At 39.1% G+C, this 18,231-nt stretch overlaps 31 non-coding genes across 31 annotated transcripts; all 31 read right to left on the bottom strand.

Annotated features, from left to right (window-relative positions):
• Nucleotides 1–219: 219 nt before the first annotated feature.
• Nucleotides 220–292, bottom strand: TRNAR-ACG (transfer RNA arginine (anticodon ACG)). Its single transcript has one exon. It is a non-coding gene; the product is annotated as a tRNA-Arg (tRNA).
• Nucleotides 293–1,306: 1,014 nt separating this feature from the next.
• TRNAH-GUG (transfer RNA histidin (anticodon GUG)) lies at nt 1,307–1,378 on the bottom strand. Its single transcript has one exon. It is a non-coding gene; the product is annotated as a tRNA-His (tRNA).
• Nucleotides 1,379–1,959: 581 nt separating this feature from the next.
• TRNAR-ACG (transfer RNA arginine (anticodon ACG)) lies at nt 1,960–2,032 on the bottom strand. Its single transcript has one exon. It is a non-coding gene; the product is annotated as a tRNA-Arg (tRNA).
• Nucleotides 2,033–2,464: 432 nt separating this feature from the next.
• TRNAH-GUG (transfer RNA histidin (anticodon GUG)) lies at nt 2,465–2,536 on the bottom strand. Its single transcript has one exon. It is a non-coding gene; the product is annotated as a tRNA-His (tRNA).
• Nucleotides 2,537–3,117: 581 nt separating this feature from the next.
• On the bottom strand, nt 3,118–3,190 carry TRNAR-ACG (transfer RNA arginine (anticodon ACG)). The gene has a single exon. It is a non-coding gene; the product is annotated as a tRNA-Arg (tRNA).
• Nucleotides 3,191–3,611: 421 nt separating this feature from the next.
• Nucleotides 3,612–3,683, bottom strand: TRNAH-GUG (transfer RNA histidin (anticodon GUG)). Its single transcript has one exon. It is a non-coding gene; the product is annotated as a tRNA-His (tRNA).
• Nucleotides 3,684–3,691: 8 nt separating this feature from the next.
• Nucleotides 3,692–3,764, bottom strand: TRNAR-ACG (transfer RNA arginine (anticodon ACG)). The gene has a single exon. It is a non-coding gene; the product is annotated as a tRNA-Arg (tRNA).
• A 1,085-nt stretch (nt 3,765–4,849) lies between these two features.
• TRNAR-ACG (transfer RNA arginine (anticodon ACG)) lies at nt 4,850–4,922 on the bottom strand. The gene has a single exon. It is a non-coding gene; the product is annotated as a tRNA-Arg (tRNA).
• Nucleotides 4,923–5,423: 501 nt separating this feature from the next.
• On the bottom strand, nt 5,424–5,496 carry TRNAR-ACG (transfer RNA arginine (anticodon ACG)). Its single transcript has one exon. It is a non-coding gene; the product is annotated as a tRNA-Arg (tRNA).
• A 512-nt stretch (nt 5,497–6,008) lies between these two features.
• Nucleotides 6,009–6,081, bottom strand: TRNAR-ACG (transfer RNA arginine (anticodon ACG)). Its single transcript has one exon. It is a non-coding gene; the product is annotated as a tRNA-Arg (tRNA).
• Nucleotides 6,082–6,593: 512 nt separating this feature from the next.
• Nucleotides 6,594–6,666, bottom strand: TRNAR-ACG (transfer RNA arginine (anticodon ACG)). The gene has a single exon. It is a non-coding gene; the product is annotated as a tRNA-Arg (tRNA).
• A 1,014-nt stretch (nt 6,667–7,680) lies between these two features.
• Nucleotides 7,681–7,752, bottom strand: TRNAH-GUG (transfer RNA histidin (anticodon GUG)). The gene has a single exon. It is a non-coding gene; the product is annotated as a tRNA-His (tRNA).
• Nucleotides 7,753–8,333: 581 nt separating this feature from the next.
• TRNAR-ACG (transfer RNA arginine (anticodon ACG)) lies at nt 8,334–8,406 on the bottom strand. The gene has a single exon. It is a non-coding gene; the product is annotated as a tRNA-Arg (tRNA).
• A 421-nt stretch (nt 8,407–8,827) lies between these two features.
• TRNAH-GUG (transfer RNA histidin (anticodon GUG)) lies at nt 8,828–8,899 on the bottom strand. The gene has a single exon. It is a non-coding gene; the product is annotated as a tRNA-His (tRNA).
• An 8-nt stretch (nt 8,900–8,907) lies between these two features.
• TRNAR-ACG (transfer RNA arginine (anticodon ACG)) lies at nt 8,908–8,980 on the bottom strand. The gene has a single exon. It is a non-coding gene; the product is annotated as a tRNA-Arg (tRNA).
• Nucleotides 8,981–9,412: 432 nt separating this feature from the next.
• Nucleotides 9,413–9,484, bottom strand: TRNAH-GUG (transfer RNA histidin (anticodon GUG)). Its single transcript has one exon. It is a non-coding gene; the product is annotated as a tRNA-His (tRNA).
• A 581-nt stretch (nt 9,485–10,065) lies between these two features.
• Nucleotides 10,066–10,138, bottom strand: TRNAR-ACG (transfer RNA arginine (anticodon ACG)). Its single transcript has one exon. It is a non-coding gene; the product is annotated as a tRNA-Arg (tRNA).
• Nucleotides 10,139–10,559: 421 nt separating this feature from the next.
• Nucleotides 10,560–10,631, bottom strand: TRNAH-GUG (transfer RNA histidin (anticodon GUG)). Its single transcript has one exon. It is a non-coding gene; the product is annotated as a tRNA-His (tRNA).
• An 8-nt stretch (nt 10,632–10,639) lies between these two features.
• TRNAR-ACG (transfer RNA arginine (anticodon ACG)) lies at nt 10,640–10,712 on the bottom strand. Its single transcript has one exon. It is a non-coding gene; the product is annotated as a tRNA-Arg (tRNA).
• Nucleotides 10,713–11,963: 1,251 nt separating this feature from the next.
• TRNAR-ACG (transfer RNA arginine (anticodon ACG)) lies at nt 11,964–12,036 on the bottom strand. Its single transcript has one exon. It is a non-coding gene; the product is annotated as a tRNA-Arg (tRNA).
• A 501-nt stretch (nt 12,037–12,537) lies between these two features.
• On the bottom strand, nt 12,538–12,610 carry TRNAR-ACG (transfer RNA arginine (anticodon ACG)). The gene has a single exon. It is a non-coding gene; the product is annotated as a tRNA-Arg (tRNA).
• Nucleotides 12,611–13,042: 432 nt separating this feature from the next.
• TRNAH-GUG (transfer RNA histidin (anticodon GUG)) lies at nt 13,043–13,114 on the bottom strand. The gene has a single exon. It is a non-coding gene; the product is annotated as a tRNA-His (tRNA).
• Nucleotides 13,115–13,122: 8 nt separating this feature from the next.
• On the bottom strand, nt 13,123–13,195 carry TRNAC-ACA (transfer RNA cysteine (anticodon ACA)). Its single transcript has one exon. It is a non-coding gene; the product is annotated as a tRNA-Cys (tRNA).
• A 1,004-nt stretch (nt 13,196–14,199) lies between these two features.
• On the bottom strand, nt 14,200–14,271 carry TRNAH-GUG (transfer RNA histidin (anticodon GUG)). Its single transcript has one exon. It is a non-coding gene; the product is annotated as a tRNA-His (tRNA).
• An 8-nt stretch (nt 14,272–14,279) lies between these two features.
• On the bottom strand, nt 14,280–14,352 carry TRNAR-ACG (transfer RNA arginine (anticodon ACG)). Its single transcript has one exon. It is a non-coding gene; the product is annotated as a tRNA-Arg (tRNA).
• Nucleotides 14,353–14,864: 512 nt separating this feature from the next.
• Nucleotides 14,865–14,937, bottom strand: TRNAR-ACG (transfer RNA arginine (anticodon ACG)). The gene has a single exon. It is a non-coding gene; the product is annotated as a tRNA-Arg (tRNA).
• Nucleotides 14,938–15,438: 501 nt separating this feature from the next.
• On the bottom strand, nt 15,439–15,511 carry TRNAR-ACG (transfer RNA arginine (anticodon ACG)). Its single transcript has one exon. It is a non-coding gene; the product is annotated as a tRNA-Arg (tRNA).
• A 1,004-nt stretch (nt 15,512–16,515) lies between these two features.
• Nucleotides 16,516–16,587, bottom strand: TRNAH-GUG (transfer RNA histidin (anticodon GUG)). The gene has a single exon. It is a non-coding gene; the product is annotated as a tRNA-His (tRNA).
• Nucleotides 16,588–16,595: 8 nt separating this feature from the next.
• Nucleotides 16,596–16,668, bottom strand: TRNAR-ACG (transfer RNA arginine (anticodon ACG)). The gene has a single exon. It is a non-coding gene; the product is annotated as a tRNA-Arg (tRNA).
• Nucleotides 16,669–17,169: 501 nt separating this feature from the next.
• On the bottom strand, nt 17,170–17,242 carry TRNAR-ACG (transfer RNA arginine (anticodon ACG)). The gene has a single exon. It is a non-coding gene; the product is annotated as a tRNA-Arg (tRNA).
• Nucleotides 17,243–17,754: 512 nt separating this feature from the next.
• Nucleotides 17,755–17,827, bottom strand: TRNAR-ACG (transfer RNA arginine (anticodon ACG)). The gene has a single exon. It is a non-coding gene; the product is annotated as a tRNA-Arg (tRNA).
• Between the last annotated feature and the right edge of the window lie 404 nt (nt 17,828–18,231).

Raw genomic sequence — 18,231 nt, 5'->3', positions numbered from 1 at the left:
TCAAAGTATGGAAAGATAGCTTCACAATAAGCAGTAAAGACAAATTGTGCAAGCACATTCAAAGAATCTGCTTAGTTTCTTCAATTGTCCTTACCTTCAATATTGTAAAGAAATGGATGTGTGAGAAATAAAATGAAAATGCCGTGACCCGGATTCGAACTGGGGTTGCTGCGGCCACAACACAGAGTACTAACCACTATACGATCACGGCAACTTAAACGAGCCAGGTAGGAGTCGAACCTTCAATCTTCTGATCCGTAGTCAGAAGCGTTATCCATTGCGCCACTGGCCCAGCTGTCTTATGCCACTTGGAGTGTTCATCATGTTTTTGAACCTGTTTCAAGCTTTGATGGTTATAGAAGTATATACAGAATCAAATTTTGAGAGTTGACTGTACACTTGCTGCAGGGCTTATTTCCCATAAACATCTCACAAACAATTTTCTTTGTGACTGCAAAATGATCTTTTCAGCCTGTGATGAACTTGCTCAGAGTCCATTCATTTGAGTTTCCTGTATTCAGGAATTTATGTCAGCTTTCCAGATTTCAAGAAAATGATTCACAAAGAAATGATCAAGAAATGATTCAAAGTATGGAAAGATAGCTTCACAATAAGCAGTAAAGACAAATTGTGCAAGCACATTCAAAGAATCTGCTTAGTTTCTTCAATTGTCCTTACCTTCAATATTGTAAAGAAATGGATGTGTGAGAAATAAAATGAAAATGCGATGACCCGGATTCGAACCGGGGTTGCTGCGGACACAACTCAGAGTACTAACCACTATACGATCACGGCAACTTAAACAAGCCAGGTAGGAGTCGAACCTACAATCTGCTGATCCATAGTCAGATGTTTTATCCATTGCGCCACTGGCCAGCTGTCTTATGCCACTTGGAGTGTTCATCATGTTTTTGAACCTGTTTCAAGCTTTGATGGTTATTCAAGTATATACAGAATCAAATTTTGAGAGTTGACTGTACACTTGCTGCAGGGCTTATTTCCCATAAACATCTCACAAACAATTTTCTTTGTGACTGCAAAATGATCTTTTCAGCCTGTGATGAACTTGCTCAGAGTCAATTCATTTGAGTTTCCTGTATTCAGGAATTTATGTCAGCTTTCCAGACTTCAAGAAAATGATTCACAAAGAAATGATCAAGAAATGATTCAAAGTATGGAAAGATAGCTTCACAATAAGCAGTAAAGACAAATTGTGCAAGCACATTCAAAGAATCTGCTTAGTTTCTTCAATTGTCCTTACCTTCAATATTGTAAAGAAATGGATGTGTGAGAAATAAAATGAAAATGCCGTGACCCGGATTCGAACCGGGGTTGCTGCGGCCACAACGCAGAGTACTAACCACTATACGATCACGGCAACTTAAACGAGCCAGGTAGGAGTCGAACATACAATCTGCTGATCCGTAGTCAGATGCGTTATCCATTGCGCCACTGGCCCAGCTGTCTTATGCCACTTGGAGTGTTCATCCTGTTTTTGAACCTGTTTCAAGCTTTGATGGTTATTGAAGTATATACAGAATCAAATTTTGAGAGTTGACTGTACACTTTCTGCAGGGCTTATTTCCCATAAACATCTCACAAACAATTTTTTTTGTGACTGCAAAATGATCTTTTCAGCCTGTGATGAACTTGCTCAGAGTCCATTCATTTGAGTTTCCTGTATTCAGGAATTTATGTCAGCTTTCCAGATTTCAAGAAAATGATTCACAAATAAATGATTCAAAGTATGGAAAGATAGCTTCACAATAAGCAGTAAAGACAAATTCTGCAAGCACATTCAAAGAATCTGCTTAGTTTCTTCAATTGTCCTTACCTTCAATATTGTAAAGAAATGGATGTGTGAGAAATAAAATGAAAATGCCGTGACCCGGATTAGAACCGGGGTTGCTGCGGCTACAACGCAGAGTACTAACCACTATACGATCACGGCAACTTAAACGAGCCAGGTAGGAGTCGAACCTACAATCTTCTGATCCGTAGTCAGACGCGTTATCCATTGCGCCACTGGCCCAGCTGTCTTAAACCACTTTGGAGTGTTCATCATGTTTTTGAACCTGTTTCAAGCTTTGATGGTTGTGGAAGTATATACAGAATCAAATTTTCAGAGTTGACTGTACACTTGCTGCAGGGCTTATTTCCCATAAACATCTCACAAACAATTTTCTTTGTGACTGCAAAATAATCTTTTCAGCCTGTGATGAACTTGCTCAGAGTCCATTCATTTGAGTTTCCTGTATTCAGGAATTTATGTCAGCTTTCCAGATTTCAAGAAAACGATTCACAAAGAAATGATCAAGAAATGATTCAAAGTATGGAAAGATAGCTTCACAATAAGCAGTAAAGACAAATTGTGCAAGCACATTCAAAGAATCTGCTTAGTTTCTTCAATTGTCCTTACCTTCAATATTGTAAAGAAATGGATGTGTGAGAAATAAAATGAAAATGCCGTGACCCGGATTCGAACCGGGGTTGCTGCAGCCACAACGCAGAGTACTAACCACTATACGATCACGGCAACTTAAACGAGCCAGGTAGGAGTCGAACATACAATCTGCTGATCCGTAGTCAGATGCGTTATCCATTGCGCCACTGGCCCAGCTGTCTTATGCCACTTGGAGTGTTCATCCTGTTTTTGAACCTGTTTCAAGCTTTGATGGTTATTGAAGTATATACAGAATCAAATTTTGAGAGTTGACTGTACACTTGCTGCAGGGCTTATTTCCCATAAACATCTCACAAACAATTTTTTTTGTGACTGCAAAATGATCTTTTCAGCCTGTGATGAACTTGCTCAGAGTCCATTCATTTGAGTTTCCTGTATTCAGGAATTTATGTCAGCTTTCCAGATTTCAAGAAAATGATTCACAAAGAAATGATTCAAAGTATGGAAAGATAGCTTCACAATAAGCAGTAAAGACAAATTGTGCAAGCACATTCAAAGAATCTGCTTAGTTTCTTCAATTGTCCTTACCTTCAATATTGTAAAGAAATGGATGTGTGAGAAATAAAATGAAAATGCCGTGACCCAGATTCGAACCGGGGTTGCTGTGGCCACAACGCAGAGTACTAACCACTATACGATCACGGCAACTTAAACGAGCCAGGTAGGAGTCGAACCTACAATCTTCTGATCCGTAGTCAGACGCGTTATCCATTGCGCCACTGGCCCAGCTGTCTTAAACCACTTTGGAGTGTTCATCATGTTTTTGAACCTGTTTCAAGCTTTGATGGTTGTTGAAGTATATACAGAATCAAATTTTCAGAGTTGACTGTACACTTGCTGCAGGGCTTATTTCCCATAAACATCTCACAAACAATTTTCTTTGTGACAACAAAATAATCTTTTCAGCCTGTGATGAACTTGCTCAGAGTCCATTCATTTGAGTTTCCTGTATTCAGGAATTTATGTCAGCTTTCCAGATTTCAAGAAAATGATTCACAAAGAAATGATTCAAAGTATGGAAAGATAGCTTCACAATAAGCAGTAAAGACAAATTGTGCAAGCACATTCAAAGAATCTGCTTAGTTTCTTCAATTGTCCTTACCTTCAATATTGTAAAGAAATGGATGTGTGAGAAATAAAATGAAAATGCCGTGACCCGGATTCGAACCGGGGTTGCTGCGGCCACAACGCAGAGTACTAACCACTATACGATCACGGCAACTTAAACGAGCCAGGTAGGAGTCGAACCTACAATCTTCTGATCCGTAGTCAGATGCGTTATCCATTGCGCCACTGGCCCAGCTGTCTTATACCATTTTGGAGTGTTCATCATGTTTTTGAACCTGTTTCAAGCTTTGATGGTTATTCAAGTATATACAGAATCAAATTTTGAGAGTTGACTGTACACTTGCTGCAGGGCTTATTTCCCATAAACATCTCACAAACAATTTTCTTTGTGACTGCAAAATGATCTTTTCAGCCTGTGATGAACTTGCTCAGAGTCCATTCATTTGAGTTTCCTGTATTCAGGAATTTATGTCAGCTTTCCAGATTTCAAGAAAACGATTCACAAAGAAATGATCAAGAAATGATTCAAAGTATGGAAAGATAGCTTGACAATAAGCAGTAAAGACAAATTGTGCAAGCACATTCAAAGAATCTGCTTAGTTTCTTCAATTGTCCTTACCTTCAATATTGTAAAGAAATGGATGTGTGAGAAATAAAATGAAAATGCCGTGACCTGGATTCGAACCGGGGTTGCTGCGGCCACAACGCAGAGTACTAACCACTATACGATCACAGCAACTTAAACAAGCCAGGTAGGAGTCGAACATACAATCTGCTGATCCGTAGTCAGATGCGTTATCCATTGCGCCACTGGCCCAGCTGTCTTATGCCACTTGGAGTGTTCATCCTGTTTTTGAACCTGTTTCAAGCTTTGATGGTTATTGAAGTATATACAGAATCAAATTTTGAGAGTTGACTGTACACTTGCTGCAGGGCTTATTTCCCATAAACATCTCACAAACAATTTTTTTTGTGACTGCAAAATGATCTTTTCAGCCTGTGATGAACTTGCTCAGAGTCCATTCATTTGAGTTTCCTGTATTCAGGAATTTATGTCAGCTTTCCAGATTTCAAGAAAATGATTCACAAAGAAATGATTCAAAGTATGGAAAGATAGCTTCACAATAAGCAGTAAAGACAAATTGTGCAAGCACATTCAAAGAATCTGCTTAGTTTCTTCAATTGTCCTTACCTTCAATATTGTAAAGAAATGGATGTGTGAGAAATAAAATGAAAATGCCATGCCCTGGATTCGAACCAGGGTTGCTGCGGCCACAACGCAGAGTACTAACCACTATACGATCACGGCAACTTAAACGAGCCAGGTAGGAGTCGAACCTACAATCTTCTGATCCGTAGTCAGACGCGTTATCCATTGCGCCACTGGCCCAGCTGTCTTAAACCACTTTGGAGTGTTCATCATGTTTTTGAACCTGTTTCAAGCTTTGATGGTTGTTGAAGTATATACAGAATCAAATTTTCAGAGTTGACTGTACACTTGCTGCAGGGCTTATTTCCCATAAACATCTCACAAACAATTTTCTTTGTGACAACAAAATAATCTTTTCAGCCTGTGATGAACTTGCTCAGAGTCCATTCATTTGAGTTTCCTGTATTCAGGAATTTATGTCAGCTTTCCAGATTTCAAGAAAATGATTAACAAAGAAATGATTCAAAGTATGGAAAGATAGCTTCACAATAAGCAGTAAAGACAAATTGTGCAAGCACATTCAAAGAATCTGCTTAGTTTCTTCAATTGTCCTTACCTTCAATATTGTAAAGAAATGGATGTGTGAGAAATAAAATGAAAATGCCGTGACCCGGATTCGAACCGGGGTTGCTGTGGCCACAACACAGAGTACTAACCACTATACAATCACGACAACTTAAACGAGCCAGGTAGGAGTCGAACCTACAATCTTCTGATCCGTAATCAGACGCGTTATCCATTGCGCCACTGGCCCAGCTGTCTTATACCACTTTGGAGTGTTCATCATGTTTTTGAACCTGTTTCAAGCTTTGATGGTTGTTGAAGTATATACAGAATCAAATTTTCAGAGTTGACTGTACACTTGCTGCAGGGCTTATTTCCCATAAACATCTCACAAACAATTTTCTTTGTGACTGCAAAATAATCTTTTCAGCCTGTGATGAACTTGCTCAGAGTCCATTCATTTGAGTTTCCTGTATTCAGGAATTTATGTCAGCTTTCCAGATTTCCAGAAAACGATTCACAAAGAAATGATCAAGAAATGATTTAAAGTATGGAAAGATAGCTTCACAATAAGCAGTAAAGACAAATTGTGCAAGCACATTCAAAGAATCTGCTTAGTTTCTTCAATTGTCCTTACCTTCAATATTGTAAAGAAATGGATGTGTGAGAAATAAAATGAAAATGCCGTGACCCGGATTCGAACCGGGGTTGCTGCGGCCACAACGCCGAGTACTAACCACTATACGATCACGGCAACTTAAACGAGCCAGGTAGGAGTCGAACCTACAATCTTCTGATCCGTAGTCAGACGCGTTATCCATTGCGCCACTGGCCCAGCTGTCTTATACTACTTTGGAGTGTTCATCATGTTTTTGAACCTGTTTCAAGCTTTGATGGTTGTTGAAGTATATACAGAATCAAATTTTCAGAGTTGACTGTACACTTGCTGCAGGGCTTATTTCCCATAAACATCTCACAAACAATTTTCTTTGTGACTGCAAAATAATCTTTTCAGCCTGTGATGAACTTGCTCAGAGTCCATTCATTTGAGTTTCCTGTATTCAGGAATTTATGTCAGCTTTCCAGATTTCAAGAAAACGATTCACAAAGAAATGATCAAGAAATGATTCAAAGTATGGAAAGATAGCTTCACAATAAGCAGTAAAGACAAATTGTGCAAGCACATTCAAAGAATCTGCTTAGTTTCTTCAATTGTCCTTACCTTCAATATTGTAAAGAAATGGATGTGTGAGAAATAAAATGAAAATGCCGTGACCCGGATTCGAACTGGGGTTGCTGCGGCCACAACACAGAGTACTAACCACTATACGATCACGGCAACTTAAACGAGCCAGGTAGGAGTCGAACCTTCAATCTTCTGATCCGTAGTCAGAAGCGTTATCCATTGCGCCACTGGCCCAGCTGTCTTATGCCACTTGGAGTGTTCATCATGTTTTTGAACCTGTTTCAAGCTTTGATGGTTATAGAAGTATATACAGAATCAAATTTTGAGAGTTGACTGTACACTTGCTGCAGGGCTTATTTCCCATAAACATCTCACAAACAATTTTCTTTGTGACTGCAAAATGATCTTTTCAGCCTGTGATGAACTTGCTCAGAGTCCATTCATTTGAGTTTCCTGTATTCAGGAATTTATGTCAGCTTTCCAGATTTCAAGAAAATGATTCACAAAGAAATGATCAAGAAATGATTCAAAGTATGGAAAGATAGCTTCACAATAAGCAGTAAAGACAAATTGTGCAAGCACATTCAAAGAATCTGCTTAGTTTCTTCAATTGTCCTTACCTTCAATATTGTAAAGAAATGGATGTGTGAGAAATAAAATGAAAATGCGATGACCCGGATTCGAACCGGGGTTGCTGCGGACACAACCCAGAGTACTAACCACTATACGATCACGGCAACTTAAACAAGCCAGGTAGGAGTCGAACCTACAATCTGCTGATCCGTAGTCAGATGTTTTATCCATTGCGCCACTGGCCAGCTGTCTTATGCCACTTGGAGTGTTCATCATGTTTTTGAACCTGTTTCAAGCTTTGATGGTTATTCAAGTATATACAGAATCAAATTTTGAGAGTTGACTGTACACTTGCTGCAGGGCTTATTTCCCATAAACATCTCACAAACAATTTTCTTTGTGACTGCAAAATGATCTTTTCAGCCTGTGATGAACTTGCTCAGAGTCAATTCATTTGAGTTTCCTGTATTCAGGAATTTATGTCAGCTTTCCAGACTTCAAGAAAATGATTCACAAAGAAATGATCAAGAAATGATTCAAAGTATGGAAAGATAGCTTCACAATAAGCAGTAAAGACAAATTGTGCAAGCACATTCAAAGAATCTGCTTAGTTTCTTCAATTGTCCTTACCTTCAATATTGTAAAGAAATGGATGTGTGAGAAATAAAATGAAAATGCCGTGACCCGGATTCGAACCGGGGTTGCTGCGGCCACAACGCAGAGTACTAACCACTATACGATCACGGCAACTTAAACGAGCCAGGTAGGAGTCGAACATACAATCTGCTGATCCGTAGTCAGATGCGTTATCCATTGCGCCACTGGCCCAGCTGTCTTATGCCACTTGGAGTGTTCATCCTGTTTTTGAACCTGTTTCAAGCTTTGATGGTTATTGAAGTATATACAGAATCAAATTTTGAGAGTTGACTGTACACTTTCTGCAGGGCTTATTTCCCATAAACATCTCACAAACAATTTTTTTTGTGACTGCAAAATGATCTTTTCAGCCTGTGATGAACTTGCTCAGAGTCCATTCATTTGAGTTTCCTGTATTCAGGAATTTATGTCAGCTTTCCAGATTTCAAGAAAATGATTCACAAATAAATGATTCAAAGTATGGAAAGATAGCTTCACAATAAGCAGTAAAGACAAATTCTGCAAGCACATTCAAAGAATCTGCTTAGTTTCTTCAATTGTCCTTACCTTCAATATTGTAAAGAAATGGATGTGTGAGAAATAAAATGAAAATGCCGTGACCCGGATTAGAACCGGGGTTGCTGCGGCTACAACGCAGAGTACTAACCACTATACGATCACGGCAACTTAAACGAGCCAGGTAGGAGTCGAACCTACAATCTTCTGATCCGTAGTCAGACGCGTTATCCATTGCGCCACTGGCCCAGCTGTCTTAAACCACTTTGGAGTGTTCATCATGTTTTTGAACCTGTTTCAAGCTTTGATGGTTGTGGAAGTATATACAGAATCAAATTTTCAGAGTTGACTGTACACTTGCTGCAGGGCTTATTTCCCATAAACATCTCACAAACAATTTTCTTTGTGACAACAAAATAATCTTTTCAGCCTGTGATGAACTTGCTCAGAGTCCATTCATTTGAGTTTCCTGTATTCAGGAATTTATGTCAGCTTTCCAGATTTCAAGAAAATGATTCACAAAGAAATGATTCAAAGTATGGAAAGATAGTTTCACAATAAGCAGTAAAGACAAATTGTGCAAGCACATTCAAAGAATCTGCTTAGTTTCTTCAATTGTCCTTACCTTCAATATTGTAAAGAAATGGATGTGTGAGAAATAAAATGAAAATGCCGTGACCCGGATTCGAACCGGGGTTGCTGCGGCCACAACGCAGAGTACTAACCACTATACGATCACGGCAACTTAAACGAGCCAGGTAGGAGTCGAACCTACAATCTTCTGATCCGTAGTCAGACGCGTTATCCATTGCGCCACTGGCCCAGCTGTCTTATACTACTTTGGAGTGTTCATCATGTTTTTGAACCTGTTTCAAGCTTTGATGGTTGTTGAAGTATATACAGAATCAAATTTTCAGAGTTGACTGTACACTTGCTGCAGGGCTTATTTCCCATAAACATCTCACAAACAATTTTCTTTGTGACTGCAAAATAATCTTTTCAGCCTGTGATGAACTTGCTCAGAGTCCATTCATTTGAGTTTCCTGTATTCAGGAATTTATGTCAGCTTTCCAGATTTCAAGAAAACGATTCACAAAGAAATGATCAAGAAATGATTCAAAGTATGGAAAGATAGCTTCACAATAAGCAGTAAAGACAAATTGTGCAAGCACATTCAAAGAATCTGCTTAGTTTCTTCAATTGTCCTTACCTTCAATATTGTAAAGAAATGGATGTGTGAGAAATAAAATGAAAATGCCGTGACCCGGATTCGAACCGGGGTTGCTGCAGCCACAACGCAGAGTACTAACCACTATACGATCACGGCAACTTAAACGAGCCAGGTAGGAGTCGAACATACAATCTGCTGATCCGTAGTCAGATGCGTTATCCATTGCGCCACTGGCCCAGCTGTCTTATGCCACTTGGAGTGTTCATCCTGTTTTTGAACCTGTTTCAAGCTTTGATGGTTATTGAAGTATATACAGAATCAAATTTTGAGAGTTGACTGTACACTTGCTGCAGGGCTTATTTCCCATAAACATCTCACAAACAATTTTTTTTGTGACTGCAAAATGATCTTTTCAGCCTGTGATGAACTTGCTCAGAGTCCATTCATTTGAGTTTCCTGTATTCAGGAATTTATGTCAGCTTTCCAGATTTCAAGAAAATGATTCACAAAGAAATGATTCAAAGTATGGAAAGATAGCTTCACAATAAGCAGTAAAGACAAATTGTGCAAGCACATTCAAAGAATCTGCTTAGTTTCTTCAATTGTCCTTACCTTCAATATTGTAAAGAAATGGATGTGTGAGAAATAAAATGAAAATGCCGTGACCCAGATTCGAACCAGGGTTGCTGTGGCCACAACGCAGAGTACTAACCACTATACGATCACGGCAACTTAAACGAGCCAGGTAGGAGTCGAACCTACAATCTTCTGATCCGTAGTCAGACGCGTTATCCATTGCGCCACTGGCCCAGCTGTCTTAAACCACTTTGGAGTGTTCATCATGTTTTTGAACCTGTTTCAAGCTTTGATGGTTGTTGAAGTATATACAGAATCAAATTTTCAGAGTTGACTGTACACTTGCTGCAGGGCTTATTTCCCATAAACATCTCACAAACAATTTTCTTTGTGACAACAAAATAATCTTTTCAGCCTGTGATGAACTTGCTCAGAGTCCATTCATTTGAGTTTCCTGTATTCAGGAATTTATGTCAGCTTTCCAGATTTCAAGAAAATGATTCACAAAGAAATGATTCAAAGTATGGAAAGATAGCTTCACAATAAGCAGTAAAGACAAATTGTGCAAGCACATTCAAAGAATCTGCTTAGTTTCTTCAATTGTCCTTACCTTCAATATTGTAAAGAAATGGATGTGTGAGAAATAAAATGAAAATGCCGTGACCCGGATTCGAACCGGGGTTGCTGCGGCCACAACGCAGAGTACTAACCACTATACGATCACGGCAACTTAAACGAGCCAGGTAGGAGTCGAACCTACAATCTTCTGATCCGTAGTCAGATGCGTTATCCATTGCGCCACTGGCCCAGCTGTCTTATACCATTTTGGAGTGTTCATCATGTTTTTGAACCTGTTTCAAGCTTTGATGGTTATTCAAGTATATACAGAATCAAATTTTGAGAGTTGACTGTACACTTGCTGCAGGGCTTATTTCCCATAAACATCTCACAAACAATTTTCTTTGTGACTGCAAAATGATCTTTTCAGCCTGTGATGAACTTGCTCAGAGTCCATTCATTTGAGTTTCCTGTATTCAGGAATTTATGTCAGCTTTCCAGATTTCAAGAAAACGATTCACAAAGAAATGATCAAGAAATGATTCAAAGTATGGAAAGATAGCTTGACAATAAGCAGTAAAGACAAATTGTGCAAGCACATTCAAAGAATCTGCTTAGTTTCTTCAATTGTCCTTACCTTCAATATTGTAAAGAAATGGATGTGTGAGAAATAAAATGAAAATGCCGTGACCTGGATTCGAACCGGGGTTGCTGCGGCCACAACGCAGAGTACTAACCACTATACGATCACAGCAACTTAAACAAGCCAGGTAGGAGTCGAACATACAATCTGCTGATCCGTAGTCAGATGCGTTATCCATTGCGCCACTGGCCCAGCTGTCTTATGCCACTTGGAGTGTTCATCCTGTTTTTGAACCTGTTTCAAGCTTTGATGGTTATTGAAGTATATACAGAATCAAATTTTGAGAGTTGACTGTACACTTGCTGCAGGGCTTATTTCCCATAAACATCTCACAAACAATTTTTTTTGTGACTGCAAAATGATCTTTTCAGCCTGTGATGAACTTGCTCAGAGTCCATTCATTTGAGTTTCCTGTATTCAGGAATTTATGTCAGCTTTCCAGATTTCAAGAAAATGATTCACAAAGAAATGATTCAAAGTATGGAAAGATAGCTTCACAATAAGCAGTAAAGACAAATTGTGCAAGCACATTCAAAGAATCTGCTTAGTTTCTTCAATTGTCCTTACCTTCAATATTGTAAAGAAATGGATGTGTGAGAAATAAAATGAAAATGCCATGCCCTGGATTCGAACCAGGGTTGCTGCGGCCACAACGCAGAGTACTAACCACTATACCAGGCATGTCCAAACTGCGGCCCTCCAGCTGTTGTGAAACTACATATCCCAGCATGCCCTGACACAGTTTTTCTGTCAGAGAATGCTAAAGTTGTGTCAGGGCATGCTGGGATGTGTAGTTTTTCAACAGCTGGAGGGCCGCAGTTTGGACATGCCTGCACTATACGATCACGGCAACTTAAACGAGTCAGGTAGGAGTCGAACCTACAATCTTCTGATCCGTAGTCAGACGCGTTATCCATTGCGCCACTGGCCCAGCTGTCTTAAACCACTTTGGAGTGTTCATCATGTTTTTGAACCTGTTTCAAGCTTTGATGGTTGTTGAAGTATATACAGAATCAAATTTTCAGAGTTGACTGTACACTTGCTGCAGGGCTTATTTCCCATAAACATCTCACAAACAATTTTCTTTGTGACAACAAAATAATCTTTTCAGCCTGTGATGAACTTGCTCAGAGTCCATTCATTTGAGTTTCCTGTATTCAGGAATTTATGTCAGCTTTCCAGATTTCAAGAAAATGATTAACAAAGAAATGATTCAAAGTATGGAAAGATAGCTTCACAATAAGCAGTAAAGACAAATTGTGCAAGCACATTCAAAGAATCTGCTTAGTTTCTTCAATTGTCCTTACCTTCAATATTGTAAAGAAATGGATGTGTGAGAAATAAAATGAAAATGCCGTGACCCGGATTCGAACCGGGGTTGCTGTGGCCACAACACAGAGTACTAACCACTATACAATCACGACAACTTAAACGAGCCAGGTAGGAGTCGAACCTACAATCTTCTGATCCGTAATCAGACGCGTTATCCATTGCGCCACTGGCCCAGCTGTCTTATACCACTTTGGAGTGTTCATCATGTTTTTGAACCTGTTTCAAGCTTTGATGGTTGTTGAAGTATATACAGAATCAAATTTTCAGAGTTGACTGTACACTTGCTGCAGGGCTTATTTCCCATAAACATCTCACAAACAATTTTCTTTGTGACTGCAAAATAATCTTTTCAGCCTGTGATGAACTTGCTCAGAGTCCATTCATTTGAGTTTCCTGTATTCAGGAATTTATGTCAGCTTTCCAGATTTCAAGAAAACGATTCACAAAGAAATGATCAAGAAATGATTCAAAGTATGGAAAGATAGCTTCACAATAAGCAGTAAAGACAAATTGTGCAAGCACATTCAAAGAATCTGCTTAGTTTCTTCAATTGTCCTTACCTTCAATATTGTAAAGAAATGGATGTGTGAGAAATAAAATGAAAATGCCATGACCCGGATTCGAACCGGGGTTGCTGCGGCCACAACGCAGAGTACTAACCACTATACGATCACGGCAACTTAAACGAGCCAGGTAGGAGTCGAACCTACAATCTTCTGATCTGTAGTCAGACGCGTTACCCATTGCGCCACTGGCCCAGCTGTCTTATACCACTTTGGAGTGTTTATCATGTATTTGAACCTGTTTCAAGCTTTGATGGTTATTGAAGTATATACAGAATCAAATTTTGAGAGTTGACTGTACACTTGCTGCAGTGCTTATTTCCCATAAACATCTCACAAACAATTTTCTTTGTGACTGCAAAATGATCTTTTCAGCCTGTGATGAACTTGCTCAGAGTCAATTCATTTGAGTTCCCTGTATTCAGGAATTTATGTCAGCTTTCCAGATTTCAAGAAAACGATTCACAAAGAAATGATCAAGAAATGATTCAAAGTATGGAAAGATAGCTTCACAATAAGCAGTAAAGACAAATTGTGCAAGCACATTCAAAGAATCTGCTTAGTTTCTTCAATTGTCCTTACCTTCAATATTGTAAAGAAATGGATGTGTGAGAAATAAAATGAAAATGCCGTGACCCGGATTAGAACCGGGGTTGCTGCTGCCACAACGCAGAGTACTAACCACTATACGATCACGGCAACTTAAACGAGCCAGGTAGGAGTCGAACATACAATCTGCTGATCCGTAGTCAGATGCGTTATCCATTGCGCCACTGGCCCAGCTGTCTTATGTCACTTGGAGTGTTCATCCTGTTTTTGAACCTGTTTCAAGCTTTGATGGTTATTGAAGTATATACAGAATCAAATTTTGAAAGTTGACTGTACACTTGCTGCAGGGCTTATTTCCCATAAACATCTCACAAAAAAAATTTTTGTGACTGCAAAATGATCTTTTCAGCCTGTGATGAACTTGCTCAGAGTCCATTCATTTGAGTTTCCTGTATTCAGGAATTTATGTCAGCTTTCCAGATTTCAAGAAAATGATTCACAAAGAAATGATTCAAAGTATGGAAAGATAGCTTCACAATAAGCAGTAAAGACAAATTGTGCAAGCACATTCAAAGAATCTGCTTAGTTTCTTCAATTGTCCTTACCTTCAATATTGTAAAGAAATGGATGTGTGAGAAATAAAATGAAAATGCCGTGACCCGGATTCGAACCAGGGTTGCTGCGGCCACAACGCAGAGTACTAACCACTATACGATCACGGCAATTTAAACAAGCCAGGTAGGAGTCGAACCTACAATCTTCTGATCCGTAGTCAGACGCGTTATCCATTGCGCCACTGGCCCAGCTGTCTTATACTACTTTGGAGTGTTCATCATGTTTTTGAACCTGTTTCAAGCTTTGATGGTTGTTGAAGTATATACAGAATCAAATTTTCAGAGTTGACTGTACACTTGCTGCAGGGCTTATTTCCCATAAACATCTCACAAACAATTTTCTTTGTGACTGCAAAATAATCTTTTCAGCCTGTGATGAACTTGCTCAGAGTCCATTCATTTGAGTTTCCTGTATTCAGGAATTTATGTCAGCTTTCCAGATTTCAAGAAAACGATTCACAAAGAAATGATCAAGAAATGATTCAAAGTATGGAAAGATAGCTTCACAATAAGCAGTAAAGACAAATTGTGCAAGCACATTCAAAGAATCTGCTTAGTTTCTTCAATTGTCCTTACCTTCAATATTGTAAAGAAATGGATGTGTGAGAAATAAAATGAAAATGCCGTGACCCGGATTCGAACCGGGGTTGCTGCGGCCACAACTCAGAGTACTAACCACTATACGATCACGGCAACTTAAACGAGCCAGGTAGGAGTCGAACCTACAATCTTCTGATCCGTAGTCAGACGCGTTATCCATTGCGCCACTGGCCCAACTGTCTTATACCACTTTGGAGTGTTCATCATGTTTTTGAACCTGTTTCAAGCTTTGATGGTTGTTGAAGTATATACAGAATCAAATTTTCAGAGTTGACTGTACACTTGCTGCAGGGCTTATTTCCCATAAACATCTCACAAACAATTTTCTTTGTGACTGCAAAATAATCTTTTCAGCCTGTGATGAACTTGCTCAGAGTCCATTCATTTGAGTTTCCTGTATTCAGGAATTTATGTCAGCTTTCCAGATTTCAAGAAAACGATTCACAAAGAAATGATCAAGAAATGATTCAAAGTATGGAAAGATAGCTTCACAATAAGCAGTAAAGACAAATTGTGCAAGCACATTCAAAGAATCTGCTTAGTTTCTTCAATTGTCCTTACCTTCAATATTGTAAAGAAATGGATGTGTGAGAAATAAAATGAAAATGCCGTGACCCGGGGTTGCTGCGGCCACAACGCAGAGTACTAACCACTATACGATCACGGCAACTTAAACGAGCCAGGTAGGAGTCGAACCTACAATCTTCTGATCCGTAGTCAGAAGCGTTATCCATTGCGCCACTGGCTCAGCTGTCTTATGCAACTTGGAGTGTTCATCATGTTTTTGAACCTGTTTCAAGCTTTGATGGTTATAGAAGTATATACAGAATCAAATTTTGAGAGTTGACTGTACACTTGCTGCAGGGCTTATTTCCCATAAACATCTCACAAACAATTTTCTTTGTGACTGCAAAATGATCTTTTCAGCCTGTGATGAACTTGCTCAGAGTCCATTCATTTGAGTTTCCTGTATTCAGGAATTTATGTCAGCTTTCCAGATTTCAAGAAAATGATTCACAAAGAAATGATCAAGAAATGATTCAAAGTATGGAAAGATAGCTTCACAATAACCAGTAAAGACAAATTGTGCAAGCACATTCAAAGAATCTGCTTAGTTTCTTCAATTGTCCTTACCTTCAATATTGTAAAGAAATGGATGTGTGAGAAATAAAATGAAAATGCCGTGACCCGGATTAGAACCGGGGTTGCTGCGGCCACAACGCAGAGTACTAACCACTATACGATCACGGCAACTTAAACGAGCCAGGTAGGAGTCGAACATACAATCTGCTGATCCGTAGTCAGATGCGTTATCCATTGCGCCACTGGCCCAGCTGTCTTATGCCACTTGGAGTGTTCATCCTGTTTTTGAACCTGTTTCAAGCTTTGATGGTTATTGAAGTATATACAGAATCAAATTTTGAGAGTTGACTGTACACTTGCTGCAGGGCTTATTTCCCATAAACATCTCACAAACAATTTTTTTTGTGACTGCAAAATGATCTTTTCAGCCTGTGATGAACTTGCTCAGAGTCCATTCATTTGAGTTTCCTGTATTCAGGAATTTATGTCAGCTTTCCAGATTTCAAGAAAATGATTCACAAAGAAATGATTCAAAGTATGGAAAGATAGCTTCACAATAAGCAGTAAAGACAAATTGTGCAAGCACATTCAAAGAATCTGCTTAGTTTCTTCAATTGTCCTTACCTTCAATATTGTAAAGAAATGGATGTGTGAGAAATAAAATGAAAATGCCGTGACCCGGATTCGAACCAGGGTTGCTGCGGCCACAACGCAGAGTACTAACCACTATACGATCACGGCAATTTAAACGAGCAAGGTAGGAGTCGAACCTACAATCTTCTGATCCGTAGTCAGACGCGTTATCCATTGCGCCACTGGCCCAGCTGTCTTAAACCACTTTGGAGTGTTCATCATGTTTTTGAACCTGTTTCAAGCTTTGATGGTTGTTGAAGTATATACAGAATCAAATTTTCAGAGTTGACTGTACACTTGCTGCAGGGCTTATTTCCCATAAACATCTCACAAACAATTTTCTTTGTGACAACAAAATAATCTTTTCAGCCTGTGATGAACTTGCTCAGAGTCCATTCATTTGAGTTTCCTGTATTCAGGAATTTATGTCAGCTTTCCAGATTTCAAGAAAATGATTCACAAAGAAATGATTCAAAGTATGGAAAGATAGCTTCACAATAAGCAGTAAAGACAAATTGTGCAAGCACATTCAAAGAATCTGCTTAGTTTCTTCAATTGTCCTTACCTTCAATATTGTAAAGAAATGGATGAGTGAGAAATAAAATGAAAATGCCGTGACCCGGATTCGAACCGGGGTTGCTGCGGCCATAACGCAGAGTACTAACCACTATAGGATCACGGCAACTTAAACGAGCCAGGTAGGAGTCAAACCTACAATCTTCTGATCCGTAGTCAGACGCGTTATCCATTGCGCCACTGGCCCAGCTGTCTTATACTACTTTGGAGTGTTCATCATGTTTTTGAACCTGTTTCAAGCTTTGATGGTTGTTGAAGTATATACAGAATCAAATTTTCAGAGTTGACTGTACACTTGCTGCAGGGCTTATTTCCCATAAACATCTCACAAACAATTTTCTTTGTGACTGCAAAATAATCTTTTCAGCCTGTGATGAACTTGCTCAGAGTCCATTCATTTGAGTTTCCTGTATTCAGGAATTTATGTCAGCTTTCCAGATTTCAAGAAAACGATTCACAAAGAAATGATCAAGAAATGATTCAAAGTATGGAAAGATAGCTTCACAATAAGCAGTAAAGACAAATTGTGCAAGCACATTCAAAGAATCTGCTTAGTTTCTTCAATTGTCCTTACCTTCAATATTGTAAAGAAATGGATGTGTGAGAAATAAAATGAAAATGCCGTGACCCGGATTCGAACCGGGGTTGCTGCAGCCACAACTCAGAGTACTAACCACTATACGATCACGGCAACTTAAACGAGCCAGGTAGGAGTCGAACCTACAATCTTCTGATCCGTAGTCAGACGCGTTATCCATTGCGCCACTGGCCCAGCTGTCTTATATCACTTTGGAGTGTTCATCATGTTTTTGAACCTGTTTCAAGCTTTGATGGTTGTTGAAGTATATACAGAATCAAATTTTCAGAGTTGACTGTACACTTGCTGCAGGGCTTATTTCCCATAAACATCTCACAAACAATTTTCTTTGTGACTGCAAAATAATCTTTTCAGCCTGTGATGAACTTGCTCAGAGTCCATTCATTTGAGTTTCCTGTATTCAGGAATTTATGTCAGCTTTCCAGATTTCAAGAAAACGATTCACAAAGAAATGATCAAGAAATGATTCAAAGTATGGAAAGATAGCTTCACAATAAGCAGTAAAGACAAATTGTGCAAGCACATTCAAAGAATCTGCTTAGTTTCTTCAATTGTCCTTACCTTCAATATTGTAAAGA

The sequence above is a fragment of the Pseudophryne corroboree genome, chromosome 6 (assembly GCF_028390025.1).
Source record: "Pseudophryne corroboree isolate aPseCor3 chromosome 6, aPseCor3.hap2, whole genome shotgun sequence".
NCBI classification, from domain to species: domain Eukaryota; kingdom Metazoa; phylum Chordata; class Amphibia; order Anura; family Myobatrachidae; genus Pseudophryne; species Pseudophryne corroboree.
This window is presented reverse-complemented; position numbering and strand designations above follow the sequence as displayed.